Source organism: Paramisgurnus dabryanus, chromosome 8, assembly GCF_030506205.2.
Source record: "Paramisgurnus dabryanus chromosome 8, PD_genome_1.1, whole genome shotgun sequence".
Taxonomy (NCBI): Eukaryota; Metazoa; Chordata; class Actinopteri; order Cypriniformes; family Cobitidae; genus Paramisgurnus; species Paramisgurnus dabryanus.
This window is the reverse complement of record NC_133344.1, coordinates 11,213,494-11,239,259: the sequence shown is the minus strand read 5'-3', so window position 1 is coordinate 11,239,259 and position 25,766 is coordinate 11,213,494. Positions and strand designations below refer to the sequence as shown.

The 25,766-nt window shown below is 37.1% G+C and overlaps 2 long non-coding RNA genes across 2 annotated transcripts in view; both read right to left on the bottom strand.

The window, feature by feature from the left end:
* Positions 1-299: 299 nt before the first annotated feature.
* LOC135770293 (uncharacterized) overlaps positions 300-25,766 on the bottom strand; it is a 34,865-nt gene continuing 9,398 nt past the window's right edge. The window contains exons 2-4 of the long non-coding RNA XR_010542580.1: positions 3,641-3,705; positions 887-945; positions 300-756 (exon numbers count right to left, since the gene is read on the bottom strand). This is a non-coding gene — a long non-coding RNA (uncharacterized lncRNA). The remainder of the gene's footprint in view (positions 757-886; positions 946-3,640; positions 3,706-25,766) is intronic.
* LOC135770292 (uncharacterized) lies at positions 10,277-24,546 on the bottom strand. Its single transcript, XR_010542579.1, has 3 exons — positions 24,484-24,546; positions 12,475-12,533; positions 10,277-12,343 (listed from the first exon to the last, which is right to left on the bottom strand). It is a non-coding gene; the product is annotated as an uncharacterized lncRNA (long non-coding RNA).

The following is a 25,766-nucleotide window of genomic DNA, read 5'->3' as shown; positions in this document are numbered from 1 at the left end:
AAGAGATTTCTTTAATCTCAATGGGACCTTCCTGGAAAAATAAAGGTTAAATCAAATAAAAAAATAAAATTCTGGTAAGTAAATGTCTAACAAAATCATAGAACATTAATTATAAAGTATTTACAAGAAACTATTGCAAATAGAAACATTCATCATAAAATATTTACATGAAAACATTTTAGAAATAGATTTATTATTAGACGTATAAAAGAGTCAAGTCCGGTGTAAGAGAACCGGTTAAGATTCTTTTATTAATCTCCTCAACCCCTTAGTAGTCACTACGAAAGATGCCTGCTTCACGCACATACAGGTAAGTTAGGGTTGAAGCTGTCCCTACAGATCTTGACTTACCGCAGTATCTACATGTCTGAAAACGTTTATCTGCGTTATTATGACGTGACGAATGGGAACACAACAATCTAATTGTGACTTTTTTACCCGTTGGAAGGCCAGTCGGCTTTCTCTAAACATATCTCTTTGTCGCTGTTTGTTGAACTCAGTCGCTGTTATCTCTCTGTCCACCGCTCTCGCTGTCAGATCACCGCACCGGAAGTTTTCACCGGAAGTACTGAGCCTCACAGTCAAGTTTGAAACGTCAGCGGTCGCCATATTGTGCAGGGAGCCTATTGTTTGAAATCCAAGTGTTTTCATAAAAAGTCAAATTTTCCTCAGTTTCCATTGCAGGTGACTTTGTAAATGTAGAACAAGTGGACGAACTGATGAAGATGTTCTTGACTTCTGATATAGTTGGCAGACCTACAGTAGGATTAGATTTTTAGAAACACACATTTACCTAACAACACACTGGTTGACATTATAAGCATTTTAAATCAGTATTTTATATAAGCAGGTTTTATATAAGAAGCAATATAAAAGTGTTTCATACTTGAGAATGTGATGCCTCTTGGTTTTATCTTCATGAACTTCTTGTTCTCACGTGTTCCTCTTGTTATAAAAAGCAACAGTAAAATGAGTTAAATAACTGTGTTTTATGAGGTCCTAACAGATTTTGTATTCAAACTTAATAAAACATGTTGTTATAAACTCCAAAAAGACTGGGTTATTTTCAACCCATTGTTGGGCCAAAAGGGACAAACTCAACCTGTTGGTTTATAGATTAACCTTTACTGGGTTGTTTTAAACCATTGTTGGGTCAAATATAAACGTTTTCTGGGTTAATTAAACCCAAAGGTTGTGTTTGTCCCCTATTTTAAAACAGCATTTTTAGTAGCTTTAGAAATGCCACTATGTTTAAAAAAAGGATAAGTGTTGTTGTTTTTCCCCAAATTATTTTTATTTTTTGGTTACATGTTGTGATAACACTGTTAGTTAATTTGACAAGTGTTGAACTGTAGTTAATTGTTTTGCTAATTAAACACAGATGGTTTAAGGTCAGGTTTAGAAGATAAATTAAAATTTGACCAACAACTTTGACTTTTCTTTTATCGATATTTTCTTTATGCAGTATTTTTTGCATGTTTAATTTGAGTTTTTTTCATTGTTTACATCAATAAACATCTCTGCATGCGATCCATGATACGTATTTATGACATGTTAGAGTAAAATTGTAGAGCTCTGATGCAAAACCCTCTAAGTGCGTCTGACATGTTTTCTTGTAAATGAGCATTTTTCAAACTCTTAATGGATTCTGCCAACAAAGCAGTATTTCTGATTTTAAAGTTAAAGTATTTGATGAACGTAATACAAGCCAAGAGCATTGGAATAAAATCATTTTGAAGAAGATGGTGTTTAGTGGCTTTTGCATCCCAGCTCCATAATTCTAAGACCACTTCAAGGTTCAAGACAGAGCTATAAGGTATTTTATAATATGTGACCCGTCACGGAAACCAGGGACTCAAGTCGGCAGCACAAGTTTCGAGAAAATGAGAAACAAAGTTTTTTTTTCGAAATTTGTGATTTTCGTTTTATTGCAGAATCTGTTAGTTGAGATCACGAAGATGCCTCTCCATGTTTGAGATAGCAGTTTTTGTATATTTAAAAGCGTACATTTTGCGGTTAAAATAGGCTTGTTTTTCCGGAGATTCTAGCGTGCAGCGGGGGGCGTCATTGTCTGTGTGTATATTTACATACTGTATAAGCTTGTGTTTTCGCCTCCGCCCACAAAGGGAACAGCGTGACTACTAAATAAGGATAGTTCGCCCAAAAATGAAAATAATGTAATTAATGACTCACCCTTATGTCGTTCTAAACTCGGAAGACCTCCGTTCATCTTCGGAACACAGTTTAAGATGTTTTATCGTTAGATTTAGTCCGAGAGCTTTCCCCTTCATTGAAAATCTATGTATGGTTTCCATGTCCAGAAAGTTAATAAAAACATCATCAAAGTAGTCCATGTGACATCAGTGGGTCAGTAAGATTGTGTTGATGCATCGAAAATACAGTTTGGTCCAAAAATAGCAGAATTACGACTTTATTCAGCATTGTCTTCTCTTCCGGCTCGAGCGTGAAGTCACGTGACTGTAGTGACGCGCTGCCCTGTTCCTCAGACATGTTTGCTAAGTTTTTTTTTTTTTCAAACTTATAGCCTGCGTCTCCCCAGACTGTAAAGCTCGGGCGCACAAAACAAAAGAAAAATAAAAGAAGCTGGGGCGGAACAAATAACAGTCAGCCGCATCGTACGTCAGCCGCGTCACTGACTTTATGCGGCGCCGCAGTCGGATGACGTCAAAGTACCGCGAGAGCTCTTCAAGAAATCTTACGAAGTAGTTTAATTTCGACTTGCTCTCGCAGTACTTTGACGTCATCTGTATGTCAGTTCTTGCAGCGCAGCATGAGTCCAAACACACAGAAGTTACACAGATATAGTTGTATTCTTCATATAATTGGCTACATGTTTTGTCTATCAATATTTTCCATGAAGTCATTGGCTGATGGAGGAACGAGCGAGCCATTGGTAACCTCTCTAAAGGATGTCACGTTTTCGACGGCGCTGTTTGGATGATCTATTATACTACTTCCCTATTTTAAATACAAACTGTGAAGGCGGGTTCATGTGTTTAACGGAATGTAAGCTCATATACCCTTACATGTTACGATTTAAATAGTCTTCAGATTATATATTATATTGTATTACCAGACATTCATGCGAAATCTGATGTAAACAATCTATATTTCACGGATTATACGCATTTGTGGACAAATATGGACATTGGATAATCTGAAACAGACTGGATTCGACTTGTGATCCCCACAAAGGTAAAAGAGTCATGTTTATTTTTGCGGGTTGTCATTTGGTCATAAAATACTACATATGATGCTAGAACATCTCAAAAAGGGTTTTACAGGGGGCATGGCTTAGCTAAATGAGATGTAAATGAGCCCTATTGTCTCCCCCAGCTGAAAAGAAGAGTCCCTTTCGTCTCGATTTTCTCGGTTTGAGTATTTCTGAGTTCCTATATTCAAATGGCCACAACTTCTCCAAATCTTATCAGATTTCCATGTGTTACACATCGTTGGAAAGCTTAGAAACTGCACTTTCAGAATCTGTGAATAACTCAAAATGCCCAGATCCGACTTGTGTCCCTACTTTCCGTGACTGGTCACATATTCATACAATGAGTTTCTTGTGCTGTCAGATTATTCATGCAGTGTGTATTGAGAAATAAAATATTGATCTTACCTTCACTCCTACAGGTCTTGGTAATGGCACAGCTTCTGGTTGAAACTCTTTTATAATGAACTGATCTGTAAACAAATAAAGCATTGCACAAATGCTACCCATTAAAATCTTTCATCATGTGGTTTGCAGATGAAAGCTAAAACTGTTTGGTGCCACAAATGTTTTGCCACTTCTGTATGCACCAACACAGAGATGGACATGACGTGTGGTGTCTGAAACCATTCACTCCTCAACTATTCTCTATCTAGTGAATTTTTGTCCACTATAGGGGTGCGATTTGATTTAGACAGTAGTGCGCTGTTTCTACCAGTCACTGGGGCAATACCTTTTAAAAAAGGTCCTAAAATGTACCAATTAGGTTCAGTATATACATTTATTTAATAGCCAACATTGAGTCACTAATATCCACTCTTTGGTACCAATTTATGTACCTTTTAGAAACTCTTTAGGTAGAAAGGTTTACTTTTTGAAAAGGGACCACCCCAGTGACAGCTAAGGACTTTTTTGACAGTTTATTTCTGATACTGTAAGTGTATTAATACAGATCTACAGGAAAGGGTGTGGATTGTTATTAATGGAGTTTTGTCCATTAGGTTGCAAAGAGTTTTTTTTTCTGAAAGCATAAATTATTCTTGAATGAGGAGTGGCGGCTGCATTATAAAATAAATGGACAAACTTGATCTCAGCATTCATTTAAAGATACAATTTGTATTTATGCGCCGAAAGATGGCGCCAGATCAAACAAAAACAATGATGTTGTTTACTGACGCTCTGAAGCAGCGTGGAATTATGGGATTTGTAGTCTTTAACTTTAGCCATCAATCAGACGAGAACGAGAAATCACGTTGATGGATAAGGTAATCAAGTCTTATAAATGTTGCGTTTGATGACATTGTTTATTTCATTATGTAAGTTTATATGTGATGTTCAAAACGAAATTGTTAGTCATATTGATATTACAGTATTAGTCCAAATTCGATGGTAAACACAGCTCAGAATTAAGTTTTCAACTTACAATCTACAATGATTTTTCACATAATGTATTGACAGTACAAATCTTATTGTGAAGTGTCTTAAAATGACCATTTATATTGCTGTACAATACCTTTTGATGTGCATATCGTCTGCGGGAAGACGCCCTGATTACAATCTACACACTAATGTTGTGATCAATATAATAGCATACGTTTTTTGAAGGGTTACGAATCAAAACAACTCACCCATCGCGTAAAACACAAGCAGGATCAGAATCTCGGTCTAGTTAAATGTTGTCGTGAAGCTCTCTCCATCCAGATAATGCAACAACAAATTGATCCTCCCTTGTTTTGTTCCAAACTCTTCTTGGGTCGTTTGGTTGGCCCGTACGCTTACAGGAGCTGACACAACCAGCGGCAGACGGTACAGAGATATCCATAAGTTCATAAGCAAGCGCGTAGCCCGACAGGCGCTAACGCATAGTTCCGCATTTGTCCACAACACTGGCTCGCTGCGTCCGAAAACTCAAGGCAGTGAGGACTTGTTGCCTCGCTGCCTCTTGAGGAAATGACTTCGGCTTCGGAGGCCTGAAGGCCGCTCAGAGAAAGGCTTTCCGACGCACTTCAAAGGCAGCGTGTTTGAAATATAAACAGAGAGCGCCTTTGTGATAACTAATCACATATTTGAAAACTACGATACTAATTTCTCGCTAGAAACGCAATTAAAATGCTTAAAAAGTGAAAATATACGTTTATTTTCACTAAATTTGTGCTCCAGCCGCTTCCTTGGCCGCCATTTTATTTGTTCGAGCTCGACCACTGTTGTCATGTGGTTTACGTCAGTAAAGGCGGTGACAAAGGGTCACATGGATATTAACGTCATTGACAGGAGACTGCACTGCCCCGTGTCAATGTTTTGAATGGAAATTTTCTCACGATTTACAAGTAGTTGAAAACATTACAGATATTGATAGTAATCAGCTGGACAAATATATAACACTGGCCTAGTGGTTTTTGGAGATTTTACTGCAAATATCTTACAAATTGCACCTTTAATATTAACGCACTGATAGCTGTTTATTGTCTTGCATTTGTTGGTATTACTTAACTGCACCCAATTCTGAATTATATGATGCCATTTTACATAACCTGTACTGTATATACTGTACACTCTCAGAAAAAGGGTACAAAAGCTGTCACTGCGGCAGTACCTTTAAAGAGGTCCCAATATGTACTATTTAGGTACATATACTTTATGTAACAGGCTTGTCGCCAAGAGGGGTTACCCCCCCACCCCAGATGACATAGCGTGTCCTCCTAATCGTATTGTCAAACTTGTTATTTATGACAAAACAAGTCACTTAAACTTGGACAAAAGGAATATAAAGTTGCCATGAAATGGAAGTAGCGATTGCCTAATTTTCCCCCGTGGTGATGTATAGCTGAGTAAAACCGGCTTCTAAAATGAAATAAGGCAGGGCTGAATTTGAATTTGTTAATTGAGATCTGATTGGATCAATTGAAGTTGGGTCATGTTGCTAATTGCCAACCAGAGCGATCTTCTCTCGAACCCCGCCCACCTTGTCGTACCATATGACCGGAAGTAAAGAGAGATCGTTTTGAAGAGGGGAGAAGATTTGCATTCTTGATTAAAGATTATAAGGGCATAGGGTGACCAGATGTCCCGAAAAATTCGGGACAGTCCCAGAGGCGCGGGAAGATATTTTCGGTAAGGGGTGCTGGGGTGCGGATGCAAGGGGGGGGGTAAAGAATTATGAAATTTTAAAGTTGTTCACAAGCTTTTTATTCTGAAGACCACTCTACCCATGTATGTCTTCTTTTAAAAACTCACTCGCACCTCCCATCCATAAAGTAAAGATCAGCTGACGGCGCATACAAACTACATAATTATATTGCAACATAGATTCTCTGCCAGGGTCGTTTTTTTCTGCTACTATTCTCACGCCGGGCCGTTGATTAAGCATATTTTTCATCATTACTTTATTCATTACTTTATTAGCCATATGCTATATAATCAGAAATATTATATATAGACTAGGCCAAAGTAACAAAGGTGTCCAAAAAGTTACACAAATTACAAAATGCAACGCGAGTCATGTGCGGAGTCTCCTCTGGCACGCATCACGCACTGGGTCTGCTGTTCTGTATGGTGTAGCTTAAGTGCAACATGGAGTTTAAAGATGTTAAGAAAAAGAAAAACAGGAGAATTAACTTTGAGCAAGTTTGCAGGAAAGTCGAATGCATGGAAACAGTTTATGTATACATTCTTACTCGTGCCAATAGCCTATACGCCTTCTTTGTTTTCCTTTGCTTAAGTTTTTACTATTTCTAAATTCTAATTTTTACTTTAAATGTTTACTTTAAATGTTCTGTAACATTTACATGTGCATTAAACACCGCAAAACAATTTGGCTATATTTTTAAATAGTTTTTGAAAAGATTAGGCCTACCTTTTTCTGAAATGCAGGATGAGGAGTCAGTTGGAGAAATAACGCTAGTCCTCGGGACTTTTGGGCTGTGTGATTGAAAAAAATCCAAAATTCTCTTCTGAGACATTGCGAAGCTAGCTGATAGATACAGATAGCCTAGTAAATGCATTCGTCATTGTGGCTGTGAGTGTGCATGCTTGTCTGTTATGCTTATACGTATTCGCAGGGCTGAATCGCAATCAACTGCTTCATGCTGTTTTTTATTTTATCGTAACACTTCAGAGAAACAGATTTAATAATGTGCCATGGACTTTTTTGGTCTATAATTGTGTATTGAGTCTATATCTGTCATTACACGGACCAGAACAGCACGAAAACAATGTGAGTTAAACAAATCACAGTTATATAAATTATTACACTGACCGTCAAAAAGCGTCTTGAAGAGGTTTTGCTCATTAATGCATATAAAATAAAGTAATGTGAACTTGAGATTTTTATACTGTTATTAAACTGCACAGTATGTGCTGCAAACGTATATCTAAATTCTAACATGGAAACTTTATTGACATCACTCGAGTTAAGGGCGATTAGTGGACCTTTTAATTTACGGGTTTTTATTTAATTCTATTTTTACACGTAAATGTAATATTTGTGTCTTAAGTTTTGTTTCAGTTTGCCATGCCTCCTGCACGGCGGTGTAAAAATAAGATATTTTTCGACTTTAAAATTCAAACATCATATCCTAAATTGTCGGAATATATTCCATATAGATTCATTTGGATTTATAGATGTTTAACATTAAAATCGATGCATGAGAATAATTTATATTAATTTTTGAAATGCCCACCACTCTTAAATGCGCATGTTCCTTATTGTACATCGAGGGTTTACAATTTAGTTCCTTTCATGTCGTATTAATCATTTAATTCAATCTTTTTTTACTTTAAATGTTTACTTTAAATGTTCTGTAACATTTCCATGTGCATTAAACACCGCGAAACAATTTGGCTATATTTTTTAATAGTTTTTGAAAAGACGACCTTTTTCTGAAATGCAGGATGAGGAGTCAGTTGGAGAAATAATAGTAATAATATTTATTTCATCTCATTCATTCATATCATACATGAACGAAAAAAGAAAAGAAACAGGAAGAAGAAAATCTTATAATACCTGTCACTTATGCCCACAGAGTCAAACAAAAAAACAAAACAAAACAAAACAAAACATGATTGGCTAATAAACACTGAATTAAATTAAATATTTTTAAAATTACTAAAATTATCCCTCTCTTCATCACACACCCCAAGCAAGACATACAAAATGTATTGGAACAGAAACAAACAATCAGAGATATTTATAAGCTATCATTTTATTGTCATCGCAGTTTTAAATCTTTGCCACCAGGGGGTGCTGCAGCACCTGCAGCACCCCCACTTCCCGCGCCCATGGACAGTCCCGAAATCTAAGCTGCTGTCACGAATTCCGAATCCTGCTCTAATTGTCCCGAAAATCATACTGAAGCTAAATCTTAATCCCGCTTTAATTTCCCCGAAACTTATACTAAAGCAAATCTTGAGTAGTAGTTGTCTGATAAAACATGAGCGAAGGGGTTGAGTCATCCTGCAGCCAGCCCCCGCCAGATGCTCATTGGCTGCAGCATCTTGTTTTTATACTGTAGGCTCTCATTGTGCTGGCAGCAGTTAAAAACCTCCGCGAAATATGCTGACGTAACGTTGAATTGTTTCTATTAATTTATCTAATTCATCTATATGCACAAAGACAATAGGACCTTTTTGTTTTATAGAGTTGATTAAGAGAGCGAAAGTTGCAGCAGCAGCGAGGACAGTTGAAAGTGCAGGCAGTGACAGACAGTCGCGTGAAGGAGTCATGTTGGTCGAGGGTAAGGCACTTTGTTCCAAAAAATACTTCTATACGTATTATATAAATTTATACGCATATGTATTTATATTAAAAAAATATGATTAGTTCAGTAACTTCAGTTTGAAATTCCTTATTTTTATTATTAAGTAAAATAAAGAAAACTATTATTATGATCTAACTATATTGTATAAAGTATAAAATACTTGTATACGTATTATATCAATTTATTTACATGCATATGTACTTATATTAATATGATTGATTCAGTTTGAAATTCACTGTCTTTTATGTAAGCAATAAGGTACGAGAGGCTGTGCTGTATCGTGAATAAGTAACGGCTGAAGGGCGTTGTTAGGCACGACGCGAAGCGGAGTGCCTGCAACCCCTTCAGCCGTTACTTATTCACGATACAGCACTTGCCTCGAGTACCGTATTGCTTTTATAAAACGGTTACTACACAATATTAAAGTAAAAACAAATATTAATGCAACTTTCATGAAGTTAAATCAATAAAAGCATTCCTTCTGCTAGAAAAAATAGTCCCTGACTACGAACAATAACATGAAAGCTCAAATAAAAACAACAAACTGTTCTCAAACTTTGTCTCATTATATGTTTATGTGTTGCTAAGGGTGTTGCTAAGGGCGCAGTGATATTAAATAGAACTGTTGGGTGAAGTGGTCATAGCAGTGTTTTATCATGAATAAAGCACACCTATTGACCAATCAGAATCAAGGATTGGAACTAACCATTTTATAATATTAAATAAAATTAATAAATAAAACTATTATTGGATGAACCCCAACCCCCCGTCCCGAATTTCAGCCAATCTGATCTGGTCACCCTATAAGGGCACACACATTTTTTAAGAATAGTGAAGCTCATAATAAAAAAAATACACCACAATATTGCAAAACAGATGACAGCTTTTCATTTTATTTTAAAATATGATATACAAAATTATATTTTTAATAAAACATCCCCAAAATGGCCCCTGTTATACTTTTTTAGACTCACCTCATTATTTATTCAAATACAACAGCCAATGGCAAGTCTCCAGCAGCATACCTTTCTTTACATTTATATATTGTTTTAGATGTTTTGTTTATTTAAATAAAAGAGTTTGATATAATACATAGTAGATATAAATGATATAAGATCCAGTAAGTGCAGTGCTTGAAGTGGGCCGGCACTTTTATATTTTTATCTTTAGCGTACATTTCCTTTTACTTGCGTTCCTGCACTTCTTTGATGTTGGCGGTACTGTTCCTCTCCGAGTTAAAGCGTCAGTGAATGAGTGATTAGTAATGACATCACACTACAGGGAGGCACTGAGTGAATTATCAGATTTATTTATTATTTCGACAAACATCAATAAAAGACGTCAATAGGAAGATTACATTTCTAATTTAAATAACCAGTGATGATAACTATTTTACCCTGTCTTCAGGGATGTAAGGATGCGTGATGATGATAATATCAGTTATTATTGTAGACATGTAGAATAATAATATACACATAAAAGACAAATATTAATGGATTAATAAATACATTATTTAAAGAGCACCAATGGTCCCATTCATGATTTTACATTTCCTTTGGTGTGTAAGTGTGTATTAGTACATGTTAGTGATATGCAAAAGGTAAAAACTCTGAAGTAAACGATGACGCAAGTTATCATTTCCAACATAAATCTCTTTTCTTGGACTACAACAAACACACAGATTGTAGGCAACAGTTTACTCCCTGGTATTGGTGATGTAGTAAAGACCGACATTATCATAATTCCTCCCGCTTCGGACTCACAGCCTGTAAGTTAACTCCTGTTAGCATTGCATTGTGAGCGAATCTTTCAAACATGGTAAGGAGCGTCACATTTCTAGCTGACGTCAGAGGTATTCAAGCCAATCACAAAGTACAGATTAGCTGGCCAATCAGTGACACAGCGCTTTTCAAATCGACGAGTTTTGTACAAAATCAGTGCATTGTGAGGAAAGCAGTATATCTGGAGCTACAAAAAATGTACGGTATGTGTTTTTGCACCATAAACCATGCAAACACATATTATACCAAATACACAAAATAATGTTGTTTTTTAGAAATGAAATAGGTGCACTTTAAAAATTAAAGTTATTAAATTAAATGTATTGAACTGTTAATAGATTACAAGTGGGACTTCTTATTTGATAACATTATTCACAAATGTTTTCTTCACTTTAAGATAATTTACACATGCAAATATCATGACCACACTGACATATTGATAAACCACTTACAACTAAGTGATGTCCATAAGGCATAATACCACAACAGATACGATCACAGCATTACAGTACAAATGCATTACACAATTTTAGGACCATGCTCACAAACATATGTGACTGCTGTCATGTGCATACTATCAGGTGAAATATGCACTGAACTATTTGTTAACAATAATAATATCACTGTAATCACACATGATGACTGCGTACACCGGTTAAGTTTGTGAGCTGAGTTTCATTCTGATTTTCTCTTCTTCTGGAACAGCAGTGAGGCGTCCTGAAAGCATCCCCGGCATCAGACCTCATGAACACATACAACAAACAATCCACCATCGGGTTTAACAGAAAAAAAGCCATTGCAATTTTCGTTGTATGGTAAAGGATCATAGAATCAAAATAATAATCTAAAAAAGATGTAATAACATAAGGAAGGATGGTAAACGTGTAACTCAGCAGTACAAATAGCAGAGTCGCTATAACCAATCGTCTCTTTATAGAAGTGATCGACTGTGACTGAGAGAGAGCCCTGCATGCACCTACGAAACAGAAAACTATCACCAGGTAGTAAGAGAGAGCTATGATTAATATCAGGTATCCCCCCAAAAACAAATATAAAATGCACGATAGCAACCAGCCAGTCAGAGAAGTACAGACGAGACATTTGACTGGGTGACGCTGTCTGTACCAAATCGGATGGGCAATCAGAAGATATCTTTCTACAGCAATACATGTCATGAAATACAGAGAAGCCAAAAAAGACACAGCAAAAGGAATCAGAGCAAATATAGTATATATACTAGCATATATTATCCCGAAATAAACTAGGATAATGCTAAAAGTCTGTATGAGGTCTGAAATGAGTAAATTTATGGCAAATACCGGAGCTCCTTGACCAGATTTGTTGAGAAAGAAAACTGTGTAAATGGCCAAACAAAGGAAGGGAGATTCAATGCTTAAGATGATACATGAGTAGACATTAAATACTGTGGTTGCGGAATTAAAAAAAACCCTATTATTTGCATAATGAGTTGTGGTCAAATTTTCCTCAGTTTCCATTGCAGGTGACTTTTTAAAATGTAGAACAAGTGGATGAACTGATGAAGATGTTCTTGACTTCTGATATAGTCGGCAGACCTACAGTAGGATTAGATTTTTAGTGATACACATATTAACTAACAACAAATTGGTTGACATTATAAGCATTTTAAATCAGTATTTTAAATAAGCAGGTTTTTTATAAGAAACAATATAAAAGTGTCTAATACTTGAGAATGTGATGCCTCTTGGTTTTATCTTCATGAACTTCTTGTTCTCACGTGTTCCTCTTGTAATAAAAAGCAACAGTAAAATGAGTTTAATAACAGATTTTGTATCCAAACTTAATAAAACATGTTGTTATCAGTGGTGGCCGGTGACTTCTTTTTTCAAGGGCACTCGATGTGAAGTTCATCACAACATGTATGTAGCCCGTCATGTGTGTGGTTCCTTATTTCAAAATATGTGTTTTGCCTTTTTAGAGATTATATGTGCCTCACGTGTCTTGTCAAAATAAGTGCCTACTGCAGATGCGTCTAAAGGGTTTATGACAGTGGCGAAGCTACGGGTGGGCACTTTGAGTTGTGGCCCACCCAACCAGAAGGCCATTTTCCAGACAAATGTGTAAATAATTTAACAAAAATAAATAATAGTACCACGAATAGACGTCTTAACACTAGGGATGCACCAAAATGAAAATTCTTGGTCGAAACCGAAAACGAGGAAACCTAGGCCGAAAACCGTAAGCCGAAACACCGAAAGAAATTATGCCAAATATTAATCCTACCATTGCACTTATGGTATTTTTGTGTGTAATAGAAATGGAGTCAACACACAAAATTTGAGAAGAAAATTAAGCCAAACAACATGTGGCATAACAAACCCAACTTCAGTTATAAGACTATCTGCCTCACATCTGGAAAAACTGGTGAGTAGGCTACTAGTGACACTTCAGGTTGTTAAAAGTTAAACTGTTTCTTTAATTAATCCTTTGGTGCTTGTTTACCATGCAGTATGCATTTAAAAACTGAGATGTGCTAGTTGTGGTTTTGTTTTAACGTTAATGTTACAAAATGCTAATAAAAAAATTATGGCATTTAATGCACGTTAAAACCCCGAATGGATCGAAGGCTCAGTCAAATATGAATATCTTCTTTATTTAGTCTGAAATGTTTTTGTTTAGAAAGAAAATCATATTGTGAAACCCATTTTTCTCATTAATGCCAGCTGCAGAAAAAACTCTGCTCTGTTGTTATCCAGTGAGAACAACAAACGGATCTAACAAATATATCTGAATTTAATATTATGTTACAAATAACGCAAGCTGGCTTGATACATTATTGCTAAGGGTGCAAAGTTACGAACTTAATTTAACAACACTTCACAAAACGGAGCTATTGTTTGCTGTTACGGCATTTACATCGGGCTCGTTATAACCATATCCGCAGATAAAATAAATTTTCTCCGTTTCGCTTTCCATGTGTGTCTCATGTTGTTTTAACAACGAAATAAACTAGGCTATATAAGGAAGCTAACAAATCTCTCATGATGGATGCTGATGCGGCGGCGGAGAAGCACGTCTAATACCCGGCATTAAAACTCTAAACACTTAAATTAGTCTGCAATCTGAATAACCAAAACAATCAGAAATACATACATATTAATTTTAATGTATATTTTACATTAAAGTCTGTAAAAGACCGTACAGGTGAAGTGAAAAATGATTAAATAAGCAGTAACCGTAATGCTGCGGTGGCGGATTAAAAACATTTGAATATCATTTTTTCCCCATTCTAATTATTATTGCAGATCGAATATTTGACCATTCGTGCAGATCCCTAATTTTAAAAGCAATCATGTTTAATGTCTTTTATTCTGGATGTTAATCTGAGCGAATGTTTAGTCGGAGCTTGTGAAAACTGTACACAAATGCCCAGAGAAAATCCGCAGGTTTGGACACAGACATTACGGTCGTGGGCAGGAGTGGAACTCACAGGTTGCAGGCATCCTGGTTACAAATTCGGCGGACGCGGTTTCGAGAAAAATCTAGTCCACACCGCAGATATGTCACTTCAGACAAGCACGTGCAGGTCGCGGTTTTCTGTTTGCGTCATCACATTATTTCACATTATATATGATAAAAGTCTTTTGGCCGAAAACCGAAAATCCACTTTTGGACCATTTTCGGCCGAAAATTTTCGGTGGCCAAATATTCGGTGCATCCCTACTTATCACACTATAATTTCATATATGTAATAAAATTATAAATATAATTAAAATAGAAAATTTAAGTGCAAGTTTGCATGTTCAGGCAGTTTCGCAGATTTCTTTTACCCTATAGGTGCACACGTTTGTCAACATGAAACGTTGAATATGATTCGTCAGTCATTGTTAGTTCCACCTACGCGCGATTGAACTGAATTTGAAAATAGCGAGTCGCAAATCATCGAGTTTAACAGCCTTTCCACGATGACATCTGCTGTTGTCTGTTTACTTTTGGAGAAAAAGACTATTACATCACTCATGGAAATGTTGGATTACTGAGGACATCTTTTCAAACGTCAACAAAATGAAACGAGCACTTATTACTTTGATAATGACTTTATACTGTGTTGAAAGACTGTTCTTCACCACATATTGTATAAAAAAAACAAAATATATCGATGATAAATGCTCGTCTGAGAAATGTATTTCTGCTTTTCTTTGCGCGAAGGGACATATTATGATCAAAGATATCGAGACTTTCTCCATCTTTAACCAGAAGCCCCGTCTCAGACTAATACAGAAGGACATGTAACAGTGAGTTTAGACATTTTCTAATGTTTATAGTGGTGTCATTATTATTTACAGTTTATAGTCAGGAGTATTACTCCAGTCAACTATTTAGGGGGGCAGACGTGTCGTTTCATAGGCTGTATGATTTACTGTTGTTGGAATATTTACACTTAAATGACAACACATGCAATTTTGTATTGCACCATGTTGTTTGATGGCCATTTTCTCATTAAATAACAATCTCTCAAACGAGAGAATGACATATTGTTCGGATCTACGTTCACACAACGTAAATAACTTAAAAACTAATTCCGTTACTAATTCATATATATTGAGTTCTGTGTTTTCAAGTGGATTAAAAATTTGGTGCGGCACTGCCCATAGACTGTACAGTATAAAACAGGCACAGACCCACCTGCCCATATACTGTAGACAAGCTACTAGGGGTGTGACGAGACACTTAATCCACGAGACGAGACGAGACACGAGATTGGGTTCACGAGAATGAGACGATATTTTTACACTTTTTAAGAAACCCTCAATGATAAAACAAATGAGTAAGAAACTGAAATCAAGTTATTTTTAAATGTTTTAACTAATCAATGACTGGCCCTAACAATAATTTTTCTAACTGATAATGAAGTAATTTGTTATTTTTGGGTAATAAAAATAGACCCAAGTGAGCAGTAGCCTTTAAAATGACATAATAATGAAGATGCAATAATAATTGGTTCAAATTAAGTATTAAAACCAAGTTACATTAAACAACATTACATTATCAAACACATTACATTTGTGGTCTATAAATAAAAAGCATTATGTATATATTATAACAAATGCCTGCAGGGGGCGATAGTGGACTCGTCTCGCGGACGCTATCTTCACTTTCACTTTCACTTTAGACGGAGAGAAACGCTTATTTTTAGCCAAACAATGTTTAAATCCATTTGAATATTTAATATACGTCAATTTCTTTACAATAGAAATGATACAGCTTCTGTCATTTTTGAGCAAGTACATGCATACATTAAATCATGTAAACTCTGTGATGGTTTAATCTGCTGAGACTTCACATCTGACACTGATCAACAGACGAACACAACGCGTTTCAGACTTCATACGAGTTCCCAAACGAACATTATTGGAAACCCAAACAAAAAAGCAAATGCAGTAAAAGACAGAATATAATGCATGAACTGATGCCAGTCACACCGAAAGCGTTTATGGCAGTTGCAGGCGCCTTTTTTGAATGATATTCTATGTGCAGGGCGCGTTTGCGCGCTGTTTATTCGCGCCGAGCGCCTTGCGGTTTTTTGCCGTCTGCAGCACACGCGTTTTTGAAGGAGCGCTGAGAGCGGAGAAGCGCTCAACGTCATTCGGTGTGCTGACGCTTTTGGTGTGACTGCCTTTTTTAAAAAAAGAGCAGTGCGACGCGGATTTTCATATTGCTAAGCAACCACCGAGTCAGCTGTCTTGTCAATCAAATATTGAAGCGTGAGCGCTCTTTTGCTGTTAACTGTCATATTAGCAGAAACTTTAAAAAGAGGACGCTTGCTCTGACCTTGTTTGAGGGTGAGAGGTGCGCAAACACGCAGGAGAGAGGGAGCGAGTGGAGTCCGGTTCGTCAAAGCACCGGTAAACTTCCCTCACCACAATGTAAGGCCCGCCTCTCCCCTCATTCGATTGGACAATGGAAAGACTTGTCACGAATGACGTCGAGCAGAGTCATATAATAATAGAGTTATGAAACGCTTTGATCTCGTCGGCGCGCGGTCACGGGATTCATGTAACGTTCTACAGTTCCAAACCAAGCAGGGCTGTCAATCTGTTGGCATAGGTTTTCAGCTATTTTAGGTAAATATAAGCTTGTATTGTGAATTGATCACTATACTTACTATGTTTATAACGTTTTTTTATTAGGGAGTGATGGAAATACAGTAAATCAGTTAATAAATAATTAATGGTGACCCAAAGATAACTGTGGTTATCTCTACCAACTACAGCAACACAGTTTATCTTTTAATTTTGTAGCAAGAATATGGCTATATAAATGGCTATCAATCTGCTAAAAACATAATTCCTACACTTTTACTATATTAAAATCACAAAAAAGATCGCCAACGCGGTTATTTGTAACAGTGAAGCATAACAGAAACACACTAAATTCATATTTAATTGTATTTATAGTACACATTAAATGTTAATATAATTATACGTGATTTTCGAGGATACATCACTCGTATAACTTACCAAACACAATGAAACACATAGCAGCATTGTGAAGCAGTGTGACTTTCTTATAAGGCATTTAGCTTGTCGCTGTTGCCCCCTAGTGTTACTCGTAATATATAAAAAAAGATAAGTATAAAGTAGATGGCCACCAGTAATAAAATTTTAAACCATTAAATCTATATTATTCACACATTATACACAACTCATTAAAATATTTTTGTTTACTAGTTATTATTAACGATAATCATTACCTACAGCAGAGTTCATAAAATATCACTGTTGACTATATTCATAAAATGTCTGAAAATGTAAAGAGAAACGGTAATTTCATCGATTTACCAGCAGGTGCCATTGAAATGAATGGGCTTCAGTGCTGCGTTTGTAACTATGCGTCACTCCATGACACGCTGTTACTTCCGCATTCCATTCTTACAACGGACGTCTATGTGAGTGTCGTAACTCTCTTATTATACGACTCTGACGTCGAGCGCTTCTCTGCTCTCAGCGTTCCTTCAAAGGCGAGCGCTGCGGTCGGTGGCAAAAACCGCAAGGCGCTCAGCGCGCATAAACATCGCGCAAACGCTCCCTGCCCATAGAATATCATTCAAAAAAGGCGCCTGCAACTGCCATAAACGCTTTTGGTGTAACTGGCCCCTAAAAGGGTCAAAAAGCTGCATCCTCCGGAGGTTGCATATGCAGGCTGCATACGTCATCAAGGTTTATTTCAGATCATTAACTGAGCATTAGATTCGCAAGTCGTGAGCATATTACAACAATTTGCGATTAACTCAATTATTAGTAAACTTTATAATTGTTAATTGAATAAAGTCTTTATGAAGTAAATGCTGTTTAAAAATGCGACCTCCGAAGGATGCAGTCTTTTATTTGAGAAACGGCCAGCATTTCACCTCCACAAGAAATCTCGCGAGACACACTTTATCTCGCGAGTCACACCCCTACAAACTACTGTTGGTTATTTATAAGTTGTTTTATAATTTTCCCTTTGAAACATTGTGCTGCCTGCATGGCATCAAGGTAACTTGGCTTAGGTAGCATGCACACCAAAGCTTTTAAACGCGGCTGAAAATGCCTGGAGGACGCGGAATGCCAGCTATTTTTTCAGCCAAGAGCTTTGGTTGCTGTGATACTTGAGCTGTGAGCCGGTTGGTTGTTGTGATATTTGTCCCGCCCTTCGTCCACTGTAGTTGAATGGCCGTGTGAGAACTTACATTGACGAGCTGAGCTTTTCCCACAAAGTTGAATATTTTTCGACCACAGCGCGGAAAAAACGGACAGCTGCTGGCTGTTTTGAAAAAAGCTACGCTTCCATTGGGAAAAAAACATACGCCGGCCACGGGCGTAAACACTTTGTTGTGCACGCCCCCAGTTAATGTACATTCTATGCTTTGCCCACCCTGTTTTATAAAGGCCCACCCACTTGAACATTTCTGGCTTCGCCACTGGTTTATGATAAAAGAGACGCTCGTGTTTGCCAGATATATGTATAATCTCATGCATAATCAGAGTTTACTATTAAGGGAGTGTCCTGCGTGTTTTGTGAACGTGAGCGTCTCTTTTATCATAAATTGTTTTGACGCGTGTGCAGCAGGCACTTATTTTGACAAAACATGTGATGCACATGGTTTACATGACGCAACAAACACAAACTTTGAAAACACAAGCAACACACATGACACTCCGAACACATATTTTGAATTTGCGCCAGTCACGAGCCGCCACTGGTTGTTATACACTGAAAATGCTGGGTTCTTTTCAAGCCATTGTTGGGCCAAAAGGGCATGGGCGATTCCAGGATTTTATAAATGGGGTGGCACAGGGGGGACCAAGAACCAGTCAGGGGGGGCCAATCAGAAAATTCAAATGAAAATAAATACTGGTTTAGAAAATATTAAGCATGGTTCACAAAATCTTGTGCATTGCAAAGAAATTCTATCATTTTTTTGTATTTTGCATGGATTAAACAACAGTTCTGTTCCAGAATAGTTCACTTTAAATAAATTGTCATAATTTACTCATCCTCAAGTTATTTCAAACCTGTATGAGTTTTTCTTCTGCTGAACACAAAATAAAATATTTTGAGGAATCTTAGTGGCCAGAAAGTTGATGAACCCCATTGACTGCCATGTTATTTTGTTCCTACATATGAAGTCAATGGGACCAATCAACTGATTTTTGTTACCGATATTCTTAACTCTTTTCTGTTTTTTGTGTTCAGCAGAAGAAAGAAACTCATACAGGTTTGAAACAAGTTTAGGTATATGACCATTTAAGTTAAGTGAACTATTCCTTTAAGTAGGTTATCTAAATTACACAGAGTTGCGTGTAGTTGGTATTAGTTAATGTTCTGACATATCAGCCCTTACGAAAATTAACCATGGTTTTATTGTGGTAAAAGTGTAGTAACCATGGTTTTTTGGTGAATTGATTACTATCAGCAAAACCATGGTTTTACTACACTAACCATGGTTTAACTATGGTTTTTGAAAACCATGGTTGTCAAAACCATGGTTATTTTGTGGTTACCATGGTTTTACTACAGTAACCATGGTTTTTGGTTTTAACTGTAGTAAAACCATGGTTAATTTTCGTAAGGGAGGACCGTTTGGGAAAATATTACTTAAAAATCAGTTTTTCTACTCTGTCTGATCTGACTTTCATTGTTTATTATATTGTATTTTAACACAACTGAATGCTATTTTTACATATTATCTGTTCTGTTGTCAGACATAAAGAAAGAATTTAAAATAGTGACTAAACACGACTCAATAACACCTCGTGTTTAATCCAACCAGCTGTTACTTTATACTGCTAAAATCCTTATTTAAATGCGACATTGTCTGATAAAATCATCATACATTTACATTGAAGAGCTGATACGAGGTGATTTCGGATTACCTGTGTGTCTCATGCAGGGTTGCTTTTCTCATCTGTTTATGAGCGCTTTTAATTTTAAATGCGAGTGATAGTTTTATTGTAGATCACGTACAGCGCAGACAATTCAGCGCAAATTCAAAAATATCAGAGAATACTGTTACGCGCATGCGCATACCGCACCATAGGGAGGGAGAGAGCTCGTGCACAGAGAACTGGTGTGTGGGGGGACACTACTAACCTTTCGTTAAGTTATAATACTCGATCAACCGTCTTCTGTGTCAGTAACATCTGTTGACTGCACTGTAAAAAAATTCCGTAGAAATTGCAGCTGGGTTGCCGGTAATTTACCGTAGATTTAAATTTATGTTTTTAACTGGCAACATTTTGTTCAAAGTTAAATGAACATTAAACATTTACAAGTCTTTGTCTTTATAGAGTAAAACTAAAAAAACAGCATCAAGCAAAACATTCTGGGAAATCTGAAGCAAAAAACAGAAAAAGGTTGATGATGACTTCTGGTTCCCAGAATGCTTTGCATGAGGCTGTTATTGTATAGTTTTATTCTGTAAAGATAAAGACTTGTTAATATTTAAAATTGATTTAACTTTGAACAAATTCTTGCCAGTAAATTACATAAATGTAAATCTACGGTAAATTACCGGCAACCCAGCTGCAATAACATTGTAATTTCTACGGATTTTTTTTACAGTGTGTTACTTTTACGTGAAAAGACAAGTACATGGAGGAACCCAGGTGGAAAACACTGCCAACTTTTAATTTCTTCAGTGTCATGTAAGAGAGGCAGTCGAGGTAGTCTCAGACGTCACGCCCACAGACTGTTGGCTAAAGTATTGAAGGTCTGGCTATGCGAGACTACTGTCGAGGTTCCGCACGCAGCAGTGAGAAAGCGTGCGCGCGAGAGAGGCGCTGCTGAGCGCTTGCAACAGGGAACGAAGCCGTTTTAAATAGTAATATAAAATGTAAATGGTAATCATGAAAAATCTATTTGATTTGTGTTGATTTGTGCCAGTGTTGAGTCTGTGGCGGGGCACCCGCTCCTTCTTCGCGTTCGCACGAGTCTCAAATCAAACAGTGATTGACAACTGGTCCAATGGTGCGGTGGGTGTCGTGGTGTCTCTTTTCTCCTGTTTTAAAACATGCAACTACTGTGCTGCTGCTTCTTCTTCACGTTCGCGTCTCAAATCAAACAGCTCTCTGGTCCAATGGTGCGGTGGGCATTTTCAGGACAGTAAATCTAGCTGGCCCAATGAGATTGGAGGGGGGCACCAGGGGGGGCAATCATATCCCGGGGGGGGGGCACCCCATGCCCACCCTCTAGACACGCCCATGCAAAAGGGACAAACCCAACCTGTTGGTTTATAAATTAACCTATACTGGGTTGTTTTAATCCATTGTTGGGTCAAAAATAAGATGTTTTCTGGGTTAAGTAAACCCAAATGCTGTGTTTGTCCCCTATTTCTAAAGCTAAAAATTTTTATTAGCTTTAGAAATGCCACTAGGTTTAAAAAAAGTTATATGTTTATATATGTTTATATGTTTTTGGTTACACGTTGTGATAACACTGTTATTTAATGTGACAAGTGTTAAACTGTAGTTAATTGTTTTGCTCATTAAACACAGATGGTTTAAGGTCAGGTTTGGAAGATGAATTAAAATTTGACTAACAACTTTGATTTTTCTTTTATTGATACTTTCTTCATGCAATATTTTATTGCATGTTTAATTTTAGTTCCCTTTCAGTCGACCGACGAATTGGGAACGTGCCTAGCGGGACCAATCTACTTCGAGAAACTACTAAAACGCCAATGAACTTGGCATGCAGGTATTTGCACCAGCCGACGCCGCCACGCCGGTTGAGTATTTAACGAGAGGCAGGTGCAGTTCCCAAACATGACGTGACGTCCCCATTCCCTTCCTTCAGGGAACGAGGGTTACATACGTAACCGAGAGTTTTTTTTTCACATCAATAAACATCTTTGCATGCAATCCATGATATGTATTTATTACATGTGTCATGAACTGCCTGCCCGGTCCCTCCATCATGACCGAGCGAGACAACGGGGAACGAACCCAATCGCAGACGAGGTTGAGGTACATGAAACAAGACTTTATTATAAGACAAACACAAAGCAAAAACCCACGATGGGGAAAACAGCTCTAGAAATAAACAGACTAGACAGGACTGACTCTAACAAACAGCACTGAAACAAGGACTCAACCCAAACACCGACTGGACACAAGCCATTCAACGCGATCCGGGGAGACCTGATAGACGACACGACATGATCAAGGACATGATAAATATACATAAATACACAACGCACAAGCACAGGACACTAGACAACGGGGCATTATATAAGGGAACATATCAAGAGGGAACAGTGGGAACTAATCAAACACTGAGTATGTTTACATGCACAGAATAAGCGGATAACTATCAAAAATCTGCTTATTATAAAACAGTTTTCATCCGTTTACATGCAAATCAAAAAAACAGCTATGCAGACAACTGCGTTTACATGGGACTTGAAGATTTGTCAGGTTTCTCGCAGGTAGTGACGTCAACGCCTATAGTACATAATAGTCGATCAAAAAGCCGAAGGCATATCTGTCTTAAGCTATATTGTTTTATCTCTTTTCGTGTCTCTAGAACCTGTAAATATAACATCAGTTTTTATTTTCGCAGTTTCTCTGCCAACTGCTTTAGTAGAACAGAGACTTACATGGGTTACTTTTCGCTTACTTGTGCGTCTGACGTTTAACTTTCACACGCGGAGACATGCGCACATGGACAAAACCGTGAGAAACCCAGTTAAGGTGTTTACATGCCACGCGAAATCGGGGTAATGAGCAAAAAACGACCTGTGCCGATCGGTTTTTGCTTACGGCATTTATGGGCTTTCCTCGATTAAAGAAAACTGTTTTACGCGTTTACACGACCCCACGTGTTATCAGTTTATTAACTCTTTCACCGCCAGCGTTTTTAAAAAAAGTTGCCAGCCAGCGCCAGCGTTTTTCATGATTTTCACCAAAGTTTAATGCAAAAACACCATATCTTGAACAAAAAGCAAAAATAATTCAATTTTTGTGACTGACTTTTCATAGAGATCCCATCCAGAGCGATCTTTAAAACAGACACGGACATGCAGCAGCTAGCCATATGGCAATACTTCCGGTTTTAAAAAGTTGTGGAAGGGCGCCACCTGGTGGATAATAGCGGTATTGCTGAAAGACGGAAAATCTTTCATCCCAGTCATTGGCGGGGAAGCGTTTTCTCTTAATTGACGAGATATCTCGTCAATGGCGGGGAAAGAGTTAAGCATAATCGGCGTAAGACTGTGCATGTAAACGCACTCACTGATGGGAGAGCTAACGAGGAGACAATGGGGGTGGGGACACAAACGAGACACAGCAGCACACAGCCCAAACAAAGGCCATGTGCTACAACACAAAACATGGGTACCGCCACAATCCTGCCACATGACTATGAACAACTATGAATAACTATGACAGGAGGGCAGGATCATGACAACCTGTTAAAGTAAAATTGTAGAGCTCTGATGCAAAACCCTCTAAGTGCGTCTGACATGTTTTCTTGTAAATGAGAATTTTTCAAACTCTTAATGGATTCTGCCAAGTGCCAACAAAGCAGTATTTCTAAATGACCTCAGGCCAGGATTTTGAAGTGAAAGTATTTGATGAACATATAATACGTTCCAAGAGCATTTGGATAATATCATTGTCCCTTTTTGGAAGGAGATGACGTTTAGTGGCTTTTGCATCCCAGCTCCTCAATTCTAAGATCACACTTCAAGGTTTAAGACAAGGTTTAAAGCAACACCAAAGAGTTTTGGCTCTTTGCTCCCCCTACAGGTTAGAAGCGTAATTGTCCATTACCCACTGTCATAAATACTGAGGCATAGCTGGCTCTGATTGGAATGTAGGTCTGCCGTAAAGCAAGTTTTTGTAGTATTCACTCGGACTACAGGACCACTACCCGATGTTTGGTAACTTCTTTAGTGCGGTTTTGGCCGATAGAGGGCTGCAAAGCGAATGTGAAAGTGCTGTTCACCCTGTTTAGAGTGGATGAACGACTGAAACTGTTTTGGAAGCGTTATTTTAAGGTAAAAAAAAACTCTTTGGTGTTTCTTTAAGATGTTAATAGCTATAAGGTGTTTTGTAATGTACATAGCCAACTTAAAATTAAAAAAAAATCACATACTGTACTTGTATACTCATTATATTGAAACTCAAAGTTTCTTGTGCTGTCAGATTATTCATGCAGTGGTTATTGAGAGATAAAATATTGATCTTACCTTCACTCCTACAGGTCTTGGTAATGGCACAGCTTCTGGTTGAAACTCTTTTATAATGAACTGTTTACAGATTTATATCTGTAAACAAATAAAAGAATTGCACAAATGCTACCCATTAAAATCTTTCATCATGTGGTTTGCAGATGAAAGCTAAAAAATATTTTTTCCTATATTTTATCTTAGTAGTGCTCTGTTTCTACCTGTCACTGGGCCAATACCCTTTAAAATTAGGTACAGTACATATACATTTATTTAATAACCAACCTTGAGTCACTAATATGCATTCTTTGGTACCAATTTATGTGCCTTTTACAAACTTTTTAGGTAGAAAGGTTTACTTTTTGAAAGGGTAACGCCACAGTGATAGCTAAGTACTATTTTTTGACAATTTCTTTCTGATAGTGTAAGTGTATGAATACAGATCAACAGGAAAGGGTGTGGAAATGATTGGCGGCTGCATTATAAAATAAATGGACAGACTTGATCTCAGCATTCATTTAATATTAACACATTTTGGCTGTTTATTGTCTTGCATTTGTTGGTATTACTTAACTGCACCCAATTGTATGATACAATTTTATATAACTTGTGCTGTATATATTGTACACCAAGGGTAAGCAAAGGGTACTAAAGCTTTCACTGGAGTTGTACCTTTGAAGATAGCCTTATATGTACTATTTAGGTACAGATTTGTATCAGGCCTGTCGACAGGGGGGGGGGGGGGTGCCCCCCAGATGACGTAGCGTGCCCACCTAATCGTATGGTCAAACGAATTATTTAAAAACTTGGAATAAAAGGATTTTAAAAATATGAATCAGTAATTTAAAGCATTATTACGTTAAACATAATAATATAAAACATAATGATATGAAACAAAATTATATTTATAATAAAGCACCCCTAAAATAGCCCCTGTTATTCTTTATTAGACTCAACTCATTATTTATTCAAATACAACAGCCAATGGAAAGACCCAGGAGTATACTTTTCTATACATTTATATATTGTTTTAAATGTTTTGTTTATTAAAATAAATTACTTTGGTTGTAGTATGATACATATACATCTAAATGATATAAGATGGTTATACAGTAAGTGCAGTGCTTGAAGTAGGCCTACACTTCAGCGTACCTTTACTTTTTCTTGCGTTCCGGCACTTCTTAGATGTTGCCGGTATCACACTATGGGTTGCACTAAGTGAACTGTCTTATTTTTTTATCATTTCGACAAACATTAAAGCTGTCAACAGAAAGTTTTCATTTTTAATTTAAATAACCAGTGAT